The sequence below is a fragment of the Petaurus breviceps genome, unplaced genomic scaffold (assembly GCF_028583685.1).
Source record: "Petaurus breviceps papuanus isolate PSGF00001 unplaced genomic scaffold, PetGlider_PUasm1.0 126, whole genome shotgun sequence".
Taxonomy (NCBI): Eukaryota; Metazoa; Chordata; class Mammalia; order Diprotodontia; family Petauridae; genus Petaurus; species Petaurus breviceps.
The window spans coordinates 71,247,013-71,261,969 of record NW_027185655.1 but is presented as its reverse complement, the minus strand read 5'-3'; the positions used below and the strand labels follow the sequence as shown (position 1 = coordinate 71,261,969).

At 36.1% G+C, this 14,957-nt stretch overlaps 1 long non-coding RNA gene across 2 annotated transcripts in view; it reads right to left on the bottom strand.

Moving 5' to 3' along the window:
* LOC138167997 (uncharacterized) overlaps positions 1 to 14,957 on the bottom strand; it is a 65,951-nt gene that overhangs the window by 5,200 nt on the left and 45,794 nt on the right. For both annotated transcript variants that reach the window (XR_011170016.1, XR_011170015.1), the window contains one exon: positions 7,325 to 7,492. This is a non-coding gene — a long non-coding RNA (uncharacterized lncRNA). The remainder of the gene's footprint in view (positions 1 to 7,324; positions 7,493 to 14,957) is intronic.

Here is a 14,957-nt window from a genome sequence, read left to right as displayed (position 1 = left end):
AAAGAAAGAAAGAAAGAAAGAAAGAAAGAAAGAAAGAAAGAAAGAAAAAGAAAGAAAGAAAATGTTGGTTGAGCTTCATCTTTAAAAAGAGAAGGACTAAATGAGGCAGAGAAAAAGAGAGAGTGAATTCTGTGCTTTAGCAGATGACCATTGCAAAAGCAAGGGATGGAATGAATAACAGTGAAAATCTGAGAGAAGAGTTTGAATTCAAGAGTACAAGAGGGGATTTAATGCCCAGTGAGGCTAGAAAGGTGCATTGGGGACAGGTGGTATAGGATGTTAAAAGCTTTTTTAAAAAGCTTATATTTTATTGTAGGTACATTAGAAAGTCATCCGATTTGAATGAGCAAGGGAGTCACATAGGCACATCTGTGCTTAAGGAAAATTACTTTGGCATCAATGTGGAGGATGGACTTGAATGAGCAGAGACTTGAAGCAATTAGGAGCTGCTTAGAATAATCTAGTGAAGAAGTAATGAAGGCCTTGACCAGGATGCTAGTTGCATGAATACAGTGAAGTAGGGCATGGGGGATGTTGTAAAGATAACAATGGCAAGATTAGGCAACTAATAGTTTATATGATGTGAAGAAGGATGAGAAGTCTAAGAAAAACATTGAATCTAAGTGCTATTTTTAGAACTCTCATCTGATTTTATAAAATTGAACTTTGGAATTAAATCATTTTAATTAGTAATACTAAAATGTTTGCCTAGTTTGGTTTCAGAAGTGTTGAAAGCCCTATTAGAGAAGCCCTGGAATATTTGTTGTATCTGGATGTAAGGAAATATAAAACTATCATTTCCAAGATCATCACCACTGGCTGAGAAGGAGAAACAGCATGTAGCTAGGTAGCCTTATGGAATCATTTGGGTTTGGGTAAGGCCATGAGGGTATATATTTTAACAGATTTATAAGCCATGATCAGTGGTGATGCTCCTATTTCTCTTCCTTATTATGAGGTACTCTTTAAGCTATTTTAGGATGCCTTCCAATATGCCTAGTCCCAAAGGGCCACTTCTGATTGACCACAGAGCAACCCACATCAATCTGATCACAACTGATGATATCCTTGTAATATATGCTATAAATGCTGTTTGGGGATCAATTTCAACCTGCAAAAAGGTCAGTCCCTTAAGGCTTATTTGGCCTGGAGCCAACATGGTTTAACCACAAAGAAATCCACCTGAGAAAATGTATTGAGTTGAAAAGTCATTCAAGTTACTAAATTTCATTACCTTTGATAATGCCATTTACAGCTACTCAGTCATGCCTCCCAAATCAGACAGCTCCTGATAGCAAAACTGGCATTATAACTACTTACTATTGAGAAGTGTCACTGGTTATGGTTTGATATTTATCTCACTTAAAACCCTGAGACTTCCATTTTTAAAACTGTGTTCATCTTAGCACATAGAAATGTTGGGGGGGGGGAATTTAATGCATTGGTTTGAATGAATAATATCTGTAATAAGCTCCTTGAGGGCAGGGACAGTTTGATTTTTGTCTTTGTTTCCCCACTGTCTGGCATATAGTAGGTGCTTAATAAATGCTTGTTGATTGATTGAACATAACTTTTCTTTAGGGAACAAGAAAGCTACATAGTAAATAATGATAAAATAGCACATGGAGGGCATGATTTAAGATAACAGATAAGTACTGGGGAACTTAATTCAACTCTTTCTTTAACTTCACAAGCACCTGATTTTTATTTCTATGATTTCCTGAATTGTGGTTTCTTTTCCAGAAAGGGGATAAAAGGAAAGAGGAAGACATAGATACAAACCTATACACATCAACAGACATGTATGATTTAATCTCTGCAAAGTGCTTTTTGAACTGAAAGGAAAACATGTCTGTGTTGATGAAGAACTATAAGCATTTATAAGGCATAAGGGAGACAAAAATCATACTAATCTTAGTGAGGTATTTATTTCACTAAGCACGTGGACTCCCATAAACACAAGTAGCCCTGTCAAAGAAAAGCTATTTTAATCAGTATGATTTTGTATTAGCATTGCATCTGCCTCAGCACAGGCAGATAATGGACTGCATTCCAATATTCTGTACTGCCTTATACGTCCCCTCCCCCCACTTTTGAATATTTTCTAGAACCCATTATAAGGGTTGCACTTGTAATGAAACAATTATGTTGACCAAAAAATCTATGATGAAATGGCTTGTATCTCATGTTGGACATCTAATTAATTTTACACACACCAGAGTTAGTATTACCAACCTTCTCTGGGAAAAAAAAATCAATTTCATCATGCTTAAATAGCACTACTAAAAGAAACCTGTATACTCTATTATTAGCTCATTGGAAATCAGCATTAAAGAAGGCCAAATTTCCAATAGCGTTGCATATTCTTTCCTGATTGAATCTTCCTCTCCTCTTTAAATTGCATTTCACAAAAATCCCCAATCAACTGCTTTAGAAATCTCCTCTCCACCCCCTCTTCATTTTGGCAAATACAAAATCTAGATTACGTGACTCATGCAGATTAATTGTATTGCTTCTCTGTGAACAAATCTCCAACAATTGAAGGAGTGAAATTGTCTTCAGATTCTCCTAAGACATTTTGTCATGAGCCCTTCTTGGCCCCATCACACCCCCCACCACCTAACACCAGAACTACTGCAAGCTTGCCATCTCCTCCCTCTTGAGAACATTATATATATACACTTCTCAATAGTAAATAGTTATAATGCCATTATATATATATATATGTATATATATATATATATATATATATATTTAAATCATTGACTCTTCATCACCCAGCACAATACTTTATAAATACTAGGGGCTGAATGTTGAATTGAATAGATTTCTGGAATAAGATATCTTGAGATAATGTTGCTACCATATTAAATGTGGTAATAATACCTCTAAAAGAAGCAGTGTTGGGTAGGCAATAGGGAGAGAAATGCAAAGCCACAATGACAGAGAGGGGTGCAAGTCTTGCTTCTGACATACACACACACACATACGTATATATGCATGTGTGTGTATAGCATGTAACCTTGAGCAAATAGCTCTCAGTGCTCTAGGAAATTTTCTAAGATTACAAATTTTAGAGAAGGTGCCAAAATGAATTGGTAGAGGGAGTTTTATTCACCTATGACTTGTCTAGTCCATTGGTACCTCGGCCCCTATCCTTATCCCCTCAGATCAATAAATTACAAATCATGTGTTCCTGATAGCACTCATAATAAAATTAAAGATATGAAATATTTCACCTTTTCTGTGTATATGATCCTTAAAATGTGAAGGAGTGGGAGTGACTTTCTTATTGTTCTATACCTGTAAATTAATCAGCTTTTTCAAAGAACTAATAATAGAGGATGACATAAATGAACAGGGTCCCAGGGAGAGAACATAGATTACACATCATGATTCTATCTCTGCAATATGCCTTGTGACCTAGAAGAAAATTGCATCTTTTTTATTATATTTTAGGATACCATTGAATGTTTTGAGATTAATTTCAGGAACTCCCTTCACTAAAGCAAATCCATAAATCCTCTGTTAAGTCATTGAGGGAAGGAAGAAGCTGTTTTCTGTTTGTCTTTGTATTCTCTGTGCCAATTCTCTGTATCTGTCACATTTATTAAGGACCTTATCTTAAATTACCATGGAGTAGACCATAATAATCATGCTGCTATCCTCATTGATCTAGGTAGTTTGGGTGAGTGATTATTGTAGAACAATGTTGTAGAAGTTCTGGAATTTGGATTTTTAAAATGTCAAGGGTTTGTTATTTGAAAAGTTTGAATATATGTAGGATGAGGCATATATAATTGAACCATCCTTCCTTGAGAGGCTAGTGGAGAAATATTCATGACCCCGAATCCAACATGATTCAAAATACATCAGGATGTGGCTAAGCTGGTTCTGAAATAACAGACATATCACCACACCAATGCTTGAATTCATTCCTGCCCAATAAAAGTGCCAGATCTTGTGGTCTCTAATCATAATCTTAGATACCACAGAATCACCTCCATGGCATGGCAAGGCTTCAAGAGAAGGATTTTAGTGGAGATATGTTTTGGAATAAAGTATGAGAACTGATTAAATAGAAAAATGTCTGTTTCAGACAACTGTAGATTTCTTTTCTATCATTTTACCGTTTAAATTTAATTTAATGACAGAATCATATTGCATGACAGATTGCAGCAGAGAGGCAGCTGGCTGACACCATACTTCCTCACAGTTTGTTTCCGGGCCATTGCTGAGGCAAGCATTTCTCATTTCTTGGATATTCTTTTTCCTGTAAGTTGAACTAAGTTTTTACTAAGATGAAGACACGTTTCTTTTCACTGATAAAAAATATTTCATTGAAATATTTATTTAATCTCAAGCCTAATATCGTGAAACTTTGAACCATTTTCAACTTCATGATCTAATATGTCACTTGCTTATATTTGGTTCTCAACTTCTTGTTGGAACGTAGCACAAACCAGAGAAAACCTTAATCACCTAAAATTTCATAGCAGAGATGGGGTAGGGCATACAGGCAGAGGATAGGTATGTTTGGGAAAAGAGGCTCAGCACCCATTTCATGTGGTAAGTTTGTGACAGTTAATTTTTTATAAACATAAAACTTCCCAGTATTTAGAGCAAAGTGAAGTAGGATTTACCCTCTTCAATGAAAACTACAGTCTTGGTTCTGTTCATTTAACTCTTAATTATTTATTTATAAATTTATAAATTATTTATAAGTCTTCTATGTTGTTCCCCCCCCCCAAAATCAACCTGCTCATCACTTCTTACAACACAGTAGTATTCCATCACAATCATATACCACAACTTATTTAGCCATTCCCCATCTGATTGATATCCCTGCAATTTCCAGTTCTTTGACACCACAAAGAGAGCTGCTATAAATATTTTAGAATAACAAAACCAATCATAGTTTTGCTGGGTCAAAGAGTATGCATAATTTTATTTTACTTTGGGCATAATTCCAGATTCTACTCCAAAATGGATGAATTAGTACACAGTTCCACCAACAGTGAATTAAAGTCTCATTTTTTCCACATCCTCTCCAACATTTGTTGTTTTCACCTTCTATCATTTTAGCTAATCTGATAGATGTGAGTTGGTACCTCAAGTTGTTTTAATTGACATTTCTCTAATCTATAATGATTTAGAGCATACTATCAAATGACTATATGTAACTTTGGTTTTTTTTACAAAAACTGCCTGTTCATATCCTTTGGACATTTGTCAAGTGGAGAATGACTCATATTCTTCTGTATTTGACAGTCATCTATATATTCGAGAAGAGACCTTTATCTGACAAACTTTGTTTTCTCCTCATCTATCCCCTTTTATATCATCTATTAAAAAATCGCCCCTTTGTTGAAACAGCTCAGTGCTGTTTTGAATCAATCAGTAAACATTTCAAAGCACCTAATATGTTTCGGACATTGTACTAAGTGCTGGTTGGGGATACAAAAAGAGAAAATGTCTCTACCCTCAAAAGGCTTAACATTTAATAGAGGAGGCAAAATTCAAATAAATATAGATAAAGCTAACTATATAGTGGATGAAGAAGAACTAATTAACAGATATAACCAAATGGAATTAAAAAGGTTGGGGGACAGCTTTCTTTAGAAGGTGGGATTTTAGTTGGGACTTAAAGGAAGTCAAGAAGGTCAGTAGTTTGACCATTCCAGGCAAGGGGGATATCTAGAGAGAGTGCCTGTGGTAGGGAGATGGAGTGTCTTGTTCATGTAACATTTGTTAGATTATGGAGAAAGCAAGGAAATTCCAGAAGGAAAAATCCACTTTTGCTTCATTGACTACATTAAAATCTTCAACAAGAAAAATGTGGCAAGTCCTTTAAGAGATGGGACTACTAGATCACCTTGTCTCCTGAGGAACCTGTGCATGGACCAAGAAGCAAAAGTTTGAACTGAATGTGAAACAACTTATTGGTTTAATATTGGAAAAGAAGTACAATAAGGCTGTGTATTGTCACCTCACTTATTTGACTTATATGCAGAATACATCATGCAAAATTTAAGGCTGGACAAATCAAAAACCAGAATTTAGCTTGTGGGGAGAAATATCAATAATCTCAGATATGCAAATGATATCACTCTTATGACAGAAAGTGAAGAGGAATTAAGAAGCCTTTTGATGAAAGTGAAAGAGGAGAGTGTAAAAGCTGACTTGAAGTTTAACATAAAAAAAAAGAAGAAAAAGAAGATCTTGGCAACTGGTCCCATCACTTCCTGGCAAATAGAGGGAGAAGAAATGGAAACAGCATCAGGTTTCTTTTTTTTTTTTATTCTTGGGCTCTAAGATTACTGTAATCATGAAATTAAAATGTACTCACTCCTTGGAAGGAAAGCTACAGCAAATCTGGACAGCATACTAAAAAGCAGAGACATCACTTTGCCTAAAAAGGTCTTTATAGTTAAAGTTTTGATTTTCCCAGCAGCAATTTATGCCTGTAAGGACTGGACAATAAAGAAAGCCAAATTCCACAAAATCAACACTTTAAATTGTTGTGCTGAAGACTTTTGAGAGACCCTTGGATAGGCAAGGAGGTCAAATCAGTTAATACATAAACTAATTCAGGATATTTAATGGAGGGTCAAATTCTGAAGCATAAAATTATGTACTTTGGTGATATTATGCAAATATGGGACTCATTGGAAAAGACACTGATGTTTGGAAAGATTGAATGCAAAAGGAAAAGAGAATGGCAGAAGATAGGTATTGTCATGGAAATAATAAACATGAACTTGAACAGATGTAATGCCATGCATGAGCAGCTTTCCAGAAGAATGCCACTGTGAACAGCTTTTAAGGTCCTGATTATACAGTATAGTGAACACTCTATTTATTCAGTAACAAATGAAAGCAAAACATTCACAGAGAATCAAGGTACAGCATTCACAATGTTACAACTTATCATAGAAAATCAAAATACAGCATTAACAATGACTTATCACTAAAATAACCACATAGCTTTCACCAATGTGGTCACAATAGTTTTCAACAAAGGACAATCATTTAGTAACTTAATCATTCAATCATCATTAAGAAGGTTGCCTCCTTAAGGGTGATAAAATACAATAGTCAAAGTTCTCCACTCATGGGGCACACTAAGTTACAAATCAGTCACTATTCAGTCATTAGTCACTATTGAGCATCATTCATCAGTCACTACTCAGTAACCTCTTAAGGGTTAGTGGAAAATACACAGGTCATCCACCCCTAGGTCACAGTAAATTATAATCTTCTCAATCAGTACTCAGTATCAAAGTAAAGGGTTCTTTCAGCTTGACTAGAGGCTGGCACTCACCTTCCATGGTGCCTCTTCCATGGTCCCAGCTCCAACTATCACCTGGGTTCAAAGGCAGGCAGCTCCCAGTTCCTTGTCCAGATCCTTGTCCAGTTCTTTGTCTAATCCCTGTTTCATATTGAAGCTCACAGTGTCGAGTCCACCTCAAGTCCTTCACAATTCCTGTTTCTGGGAAGACAAAGCTTATCAGAGCCACAATAATATTCATACACATTGCCAGCACCATCATCAATTCACTATCTCCCTGTGAATTCAACTCAGACATACAGATAAGGTCTGAGAACTCAACATAAAACATCAACATAGAAATCAACACAGACCAACAAACAAGGTCCATGAGGTCAGCACAAATCAACAGTAAAGTCCCAGGATCTACAAAACCCTCCTCCAGGACTTCTGTATACATATAACCAGAAAATCCTCTTTCAGGGCTTCCAGTAAGGTCACAGGGCATCTGTACAAAATATCCTAAAAGACATCAACATAGGCAGAGCAGTCAAACAGAGTGCTGGGATACCATAATTATTCCCCTTGACTCTGTCATTATGAGAGTCCTCTTTTCACATTCTGCTGTCTCTAGCCTTGGGGCTCTCCTTATGTAGTCATTTGTTCCTCCCCAGTAGTTCACAAGTTGTGGAGTTCTTAACAGACTGAAACAAGGTGTTGATTCAATAACTGAAACAAGGTGTGAACCACTTCTGTGCTAGCCATTACAACAGATGACAGACTTCAAAAGACAGTGGTGGATAGAAGACCATGGCATGCTATTGCCCATAGGGACATAAAGAGTCCGACTCAGGGGAGGAGTCAAGATAGCTGAGTAGAAACAGTACTTCTGAAGGGCTCCAGCTCTCACCTCCAATTCATGTAAAAGGTGACTCTGAACAAAATTTGGAGCTACAGAACCCACAAAATGACACAGAGAAGGTAACCTCCCACTGAGGATAGCCCGGCAGGCCAATCCCAGGCCCTCCTGAGCCTGAGGTCTGAGCCCCAGGGCAGCCTGATCAACCACCAGCTGGAGGGACTTCAGATCACTAGCAGCTGTGGTGGTTTCCAGAATTATCAAACCATAGATGCCAAGGACAATGTGAGAGGCAATTGCAGAGTGGACTTTGGGACCTGAGAATTTGGAGTGTGTCAGCTTTTGCCCCCAGGGTGAAAAGCAGCTGAGGAGCAGCAGCTGTGCAGCCACCATCACTTGGCAGCTTCAATTCCTGGGTTGCAGACTGTAGAGGGACCAAGCGACCAGTCTGAGGGAGGATCGTTTTTGCTTTAACCTTCTTGGATCTGTATTGTGGTCTAGGGTGGAGGTCCTGGGGTGTGACACCAGCTTGCCAGAGCATGTGGAGGCTTCAGAGAGGGCACCCAACTAATATCTTCAGCAGATGAGAAAACCCCAGCGTTTGGTATGAAGCTCCCCTGTCTGGCAGAAGAGTCCTACTGTGGCAAAAGCCCAAAAGTCAAGTAATTGAGTGGCAATAGCAGTAAATGAGGGAAGCAAAGCAAACCGAGGAATGCAACATTAGAGTCCTATTTTGGGGACAAAAAGGATCAAAGCATGGAACAGGAGGAAGACAGTGATGTAAGAACTCCTGCACCAAAAGCTTCAAAGAAAAATACAAGCTGTTTATAGGCCATAAAGGACCTTTAAAAGGATTTTGAAAACCAGATAAGAGAAGTGGAGGAAAAATTGGGAAGAGAAATGAGAATGTTGCAAGAAAATTATAAAATGAGAGTCAACAACCTGAATGAAGAAAATAAAACCTTAAAAAATAGACTAACAGGGGTGACTAGGTGGTGCAGTGAGTAAGACTACTGGCCCCAGAGTCAGGAGGACCTGGAATTGTTTCCAGCCTCAGATACGTAAGACACACACGCATACACACACACACACACACACACACACACACACACACACCTAGCCGTGTAACCTTGAACAAGTTACTTAACCCCAATTGCTTAAAAAAAAAAGACTAACTCAAATGTCAAAAGAGGCTCAAAAAGGCAATGAGGAGAAGAATGCCTTTAAAAGCTGAATTTGCCAGATGATAAAAGAATCTCAAAAGCTCATTGAAGAGAATCATTCCTTCACAATTAGATCAGAGCAAATGGAAGCTGGTGACTTTATGAGAAATCAAGATACTACTAAACATATCCAAACAAATGAAAAAAAATAGAAAGCAGTGTGAAATATCTCATTGGGAAAACCACTGACCTGGAAAATAGATGCAGGAGAGATAATTTACAAATTATTGGACTACCTGAAAGCCATAATCAAAAAAATAACCTAAAAATCATCCTTCAAGAAATTCTCAAGGAAAATTACCCTGATGTTTTAGAAACAGAGGGCAAAATAGAGGTTGAAAGTATCCACTGATTACCTCCTGAAAAAGATCCCAAAAAGAAAACTAATAGGAATATTATAGCCAGGTTCCGAAATACCCAGATAAAGGGGAAAATATTTCAAGCATCCAGGAAGAAACAATTTTAATATTGTGGAAACACAATCATGATAACACAGGACCTGGCAGCTTCTACACTGAGGGATCGAAGGGCTTGGAATATGATATTCCAGAAGTCAAAAAAGCTGGTATTAAAACCAAGAATCACCTACCCAGCAAAACAGAGTATCATGTTTCAGGGGAAAATATGGTCATTCAATGGAATAGAGGATTTTCAAGCATTCTTGATGAAAAAAAGAGTTGAATAGAAAATTTCACATTCAGATACAAGAAGCAAGAGAAGCATGAGAAGGTAAACAGGGAAAAGAAATCATAAGGAACTTATCAAATTTGAACTATTTACATTACTACATGGAAAATGATAATTGTAACTTATGAAACTTTTCTGAGTATGAGAATAATTGAAGGGAATAGAAATGTACATATCTAGATACATATACATATATGTCTATATATAGGAGGGCATATGGGCATATGAATACAAATGTGAATGTGTGTATATATGTGTACAGGTATACATAGATAGAGGGCACAGTAACAGTTTAATGGGAAGGGATGATACTTAAAAGGTGAAACTAAGAGGTGAGAGAGGAATATAATGAGAGGAGATGGGGAGAGACAGAATGGAGTAAACTATCTCTTATAGAAGAGGTAAGAGAAAATGGTTGCAATGGAGGGGAAGAACAGGAAGTCAAAAGTGAATGGGTCAACCTTATTCTCATTGAATTTGGCTTGGGGGGGGTGAATGATATACACACTATAGGTATCTCACCCTATAGGAGATTAGAGGGCAAGGTGATGAGAATGGGGGTGAGAAAGGGGATGATGGAAGGGAGGACACGCTGGGGAGAGGGAATTTGGAAGCACCCACTTTTGCAAAAGGACAGGATCAAAGTAGAGAATAGAACAAGTGGGAGGTGGGATAGGAGGGAGGGAAATATAGTCAGTCTTTTACAATATATCTACTATGGAAATATTTTGCATAGCTACATATGTACAACCTATATTGAATTGCTTATCTTCCCAGTAAGGGTGGGTGGCAAGGGAGGAATGGAATGAATCTGGAATTCAAAGTTTTAAAATCAAATGTTTAATTTGATTTTGTGTTTATATGTGTATGTATGTATGTAATGTATATATATGTATATACTTTAACACACATGTGTATTTATATATACATACATATATATGTATATACTATTATCAATATTATTTTACATGTAAATGGGAAATAAGATATACCGGCACTGGAACATAGACATCCATCATGCCCTAATGGAAAGTTGGAGGGGGTATGAGAGAAGATATGTGGGAGAGCAGATTGGAGGAGGGGATATTCAGTGGGATTGCTATTTTGTGGTGGTGGGTACGGAAAAAAATGGGAACAAAATTTGTATCTCAAAATCTTGCGGAAATGAATGATATGAACTAGAAGTTAATAAAGCATCTGATAAAAAAAAAAAAGGATTGGACCCAACTGAACAACTCAACAACAACAACAATGAGAAAACGTCTTGTGGAGAAAATGTAGTGTGGTAGAAAGAGCATTAATGATAGTAGAAACCAGACAGTTGAGAATGGAATGATGATTTGCCAACTTTTGTTTTCACCATCTAATCTACCAAATTATTACATTCTTAATACTGTGTAATAGAGAGATTTAATTGACAAATTGTAGTTTAAATTTTTTTTTGTCATTGTCACCAAAATGATGGTAGAGCTGGCACCATGTGTATGAATGTTTTAAGGTAACCAGAATTTTCACTGACTCCAAATTGGTAATAGCAATAGTTCACATTTACATAGTACTTTGGAGATGCCAGGGTGCTTTCCTTATATTAACCCTAACAAGAAAGCTAATCTTCCCTTCCCCATTTTATAGATGAGGAGACAGAACCTAAGTGTCAGAATGTTAAGTTGCCCAGAATGTTAACTTTCAGAGTTTGGTCTCAAATAAAGGTCTTTTGAATTCCAAGTCTAGCAATTCACATCTACATTTACAATTAATGGTCTAGGTACAAACACAAACAGTTCATAACAAGTTAGCCTGGTCTTTAGGACTGACTTTTTTTTTCTAAGAATAAGCCTAGCCAGGTTCAGAGAGGCTCATCACAAAGGGTTAGCCAGCCAGTCCATCAACAAATATTAATAGCTATCCCTTCCACATCAGGTCTTTCCCATTTCAATATATCACAGGTCAGGATGAGAAATTAAACAAGAATTTTTTTTGGAAGTTTTGCAGAAGCTGCAGTTGACATGTGAAGTCCAGGAGATGACACAGAAAAAGTTTAGAAACTCAGAAATGCATAAATCATATTTCACAAAAAGGTACTATAACCACTCCTAAATGAAAATGAAAAAAAAATTCTGACTTCTCTGGTACAGAAGGTCAAAAAGTGTTATGTGTATTTTCAAGATCATAGGGGTCCCATGCCCTAACCCCAGAGATGTGGAAGGGATAATTGTATTGCACCAATGTCCTATACCCTAGGCCCTGGGGTGAGCTTGTCATTGAAGACTTTGGGACAGGTGAATATTTTGTGTCATATAATTTAGGAGAAAACACTATAGCCTTTCCTTATCTCTCCAGTTCTTGGTCATCATTCCTTCCTCAAATTATCTAGTATCTAGGTATTTTGGTATATGATACATGCTCACCCCAAGTAGAATGTGTACTCCTTAAGGTCAGGGACTACATTCATATTTTGTCTGAACAGAGTAGATGCTTAAGAAATAATTGTTTCAGTTGTTAGGTTCTTCCCCAACATTCACTTTGTGTTCTATGGTGAGGTAGGGGAGAAAGGAATGGGAGTAACACTGAAATGGCTCTCCACTGACACAGACAAGAAAATGAGTTTCTTTTCAGCTTCTAAAAAGGACAAACAGCTAAGAGACAGTGTACTTTGGAATACTTTATGCTACACAGCCACTATCTGAGCACACAGTGTAGAAAGAAGTAATATTTACATACAGCAGATGGAGGCGTCAAAAAAGAGATTCATCTGGAAACTTTGAAGACATCCCAGGAAAAATAGTGGGACAGAGAGAAAGTCAGAACAAGAGAAGGAACTGATCAATGTCTTCATGGAATGAAGCAGCCCAGGTATTAAAGCATCAAGGTGGGAGGCAATTTTTAATGCAGCTCTTTGATGTCTAGATTTATGTTTCTTACTCTGCTGGGTCATTTGTTGTGGATGTAACTTATTTTTTGAGGAGACCAGTGTTTTTTTTTCTTCTTTTTAGTCACCAAAACTCTTTCCATCTTTTAATATATTATGTTTGGTTCAGACTTATGTGTAGGGAAATCCCTATGTGGAACCTTCTCCCATCAAAGCCGATCTGCCTTTATTCTACAAATTATAGTCCTTGAGAGTTACCTGAGGCTCTAAGCTGTTCAATTTGCCAAGGTCAATAACTCTGATTTTTCTGAGTTCCATGCTAGCTTTGGATGTTCTAGGTCATGCTCCCTTGCTTTAAATCAAATATAAAATTTACTTTTTTTTTAACTGGAAGGAAGGTTGAACATTTTATGTCTTTATACGGTTTCCCACTGGTGGCCCCATCATGATCTTTGACTTCACTAAATATGATAATATATGCCTAGCAGAGTTAGCTTTTATTCACCATTTTTATAAGCTGTTTGGTTCTGTCTGCTGTAATTTACTAATGTATTCAGCATATCTATTAATGTTGCATTATTCTGTTTCCTACTGAGAAGGAAAGAAATGATTGGGATGTTAAACTATTTTTATGTACAATTTTGAATATGATTCTAATTCAAATTTGTTAGATCACATTATCCAAGAATTGTGCTGCATGTTGCTAAACATTTAGAGGTTTTAACCAAAAGGAAAATCTATGTACTATATTGTGAAATCTTACACAGGTAAAAGGGAATATGGTTCAATAATTTGATGACGGGAATCTCTACAGAGTTATCTTTATTTTTAGAAACTGATATATCAAGGAGTCCTTAAAGTACAACTAGTATAGCCCCTGAATTTTTTAGATAGAAAGATAGCCCTGGACCAGAAGTCAAGAACCCTGGAATTGACTCTCAGCTCTGCTGTTCACTCTTTTTAAACTTGAGTTTCCTCATCAATAAAATGGAGGTAACATGAGTTCAAACTTTTGACATTCAGTATACCTCTCTGGGACTCAGTTCCTCATTTCCAAAAGGCAAAGTTTGAGTTAGATGACCGTTAAGACCCCTTCCAACATTAAATACATGTTCTATGATTTATTATCTATCTCATGAGGTCATTATGAAATGCTATGTAAATATTATTTATTCATTATTGATTTGTTATTATCCACATTTTTGTTATTTTATTTTCATTATTAACTATATCAATCTATTAATATATCAATCTATTGATATGTGTTAATATTTAAATATCTATTAATAAAATTATCAGTGATTAATTTGATTTTTATAATTGAATACAATTACCTTTATAATGCCTTTTAGCAGATCAGTTGAGACATACATTACATTTCAGATGTAAACATCCTATGATTCTATCCATTCCATTAGCTTTATTTGTTCTATACATAAAATGTTTACATAAAAATAACTGTCAGAGAACAAATGAAATTTTGCTCTTGGTCTATAAATGATCACTTATTTTTCAGACTATTTCTAATAGACTTTTATTTAAAATTTTTTATAGATTAGCATTCATTTTATCATTAAGATATTAAATGAATTGTATTTAATCTTTAAAAATTTAGACTTTTCCCAAAAATATTTATGTCGCTGTCAAAAGTTTTCCAAACGTTAAGACAAAAGTTTGGGTCTTTTAGTGAAGTTCTGAAGGTGATTTACTCAGAAATGTTTTCTATATATTGTTCCTTCATTTACTTCCTCAGAAATTATCACAGAACTTTGTATATATAATGGATACCTAATGAGTGGATGTGGAAATTATACCACATATTTGTTTCTTATAATCTTAGTATGTTTCTTTTTTTTTATATCGACTTGTAGCAATGCAAAGTCCAGTATAAAACTGAAAGATTTTTTCCCCTTGCCTTTTTTTTTTATAGTTGGTTGTTTCTTTGACACTAAGGAAATAGACTAGTTCTTTAGCCTTTGGGACTCCAAATTCCAATATAAAGTGAGATAGGAAGAGAGAAACAGATTATTTTTTTCTAAAAGTATGTTT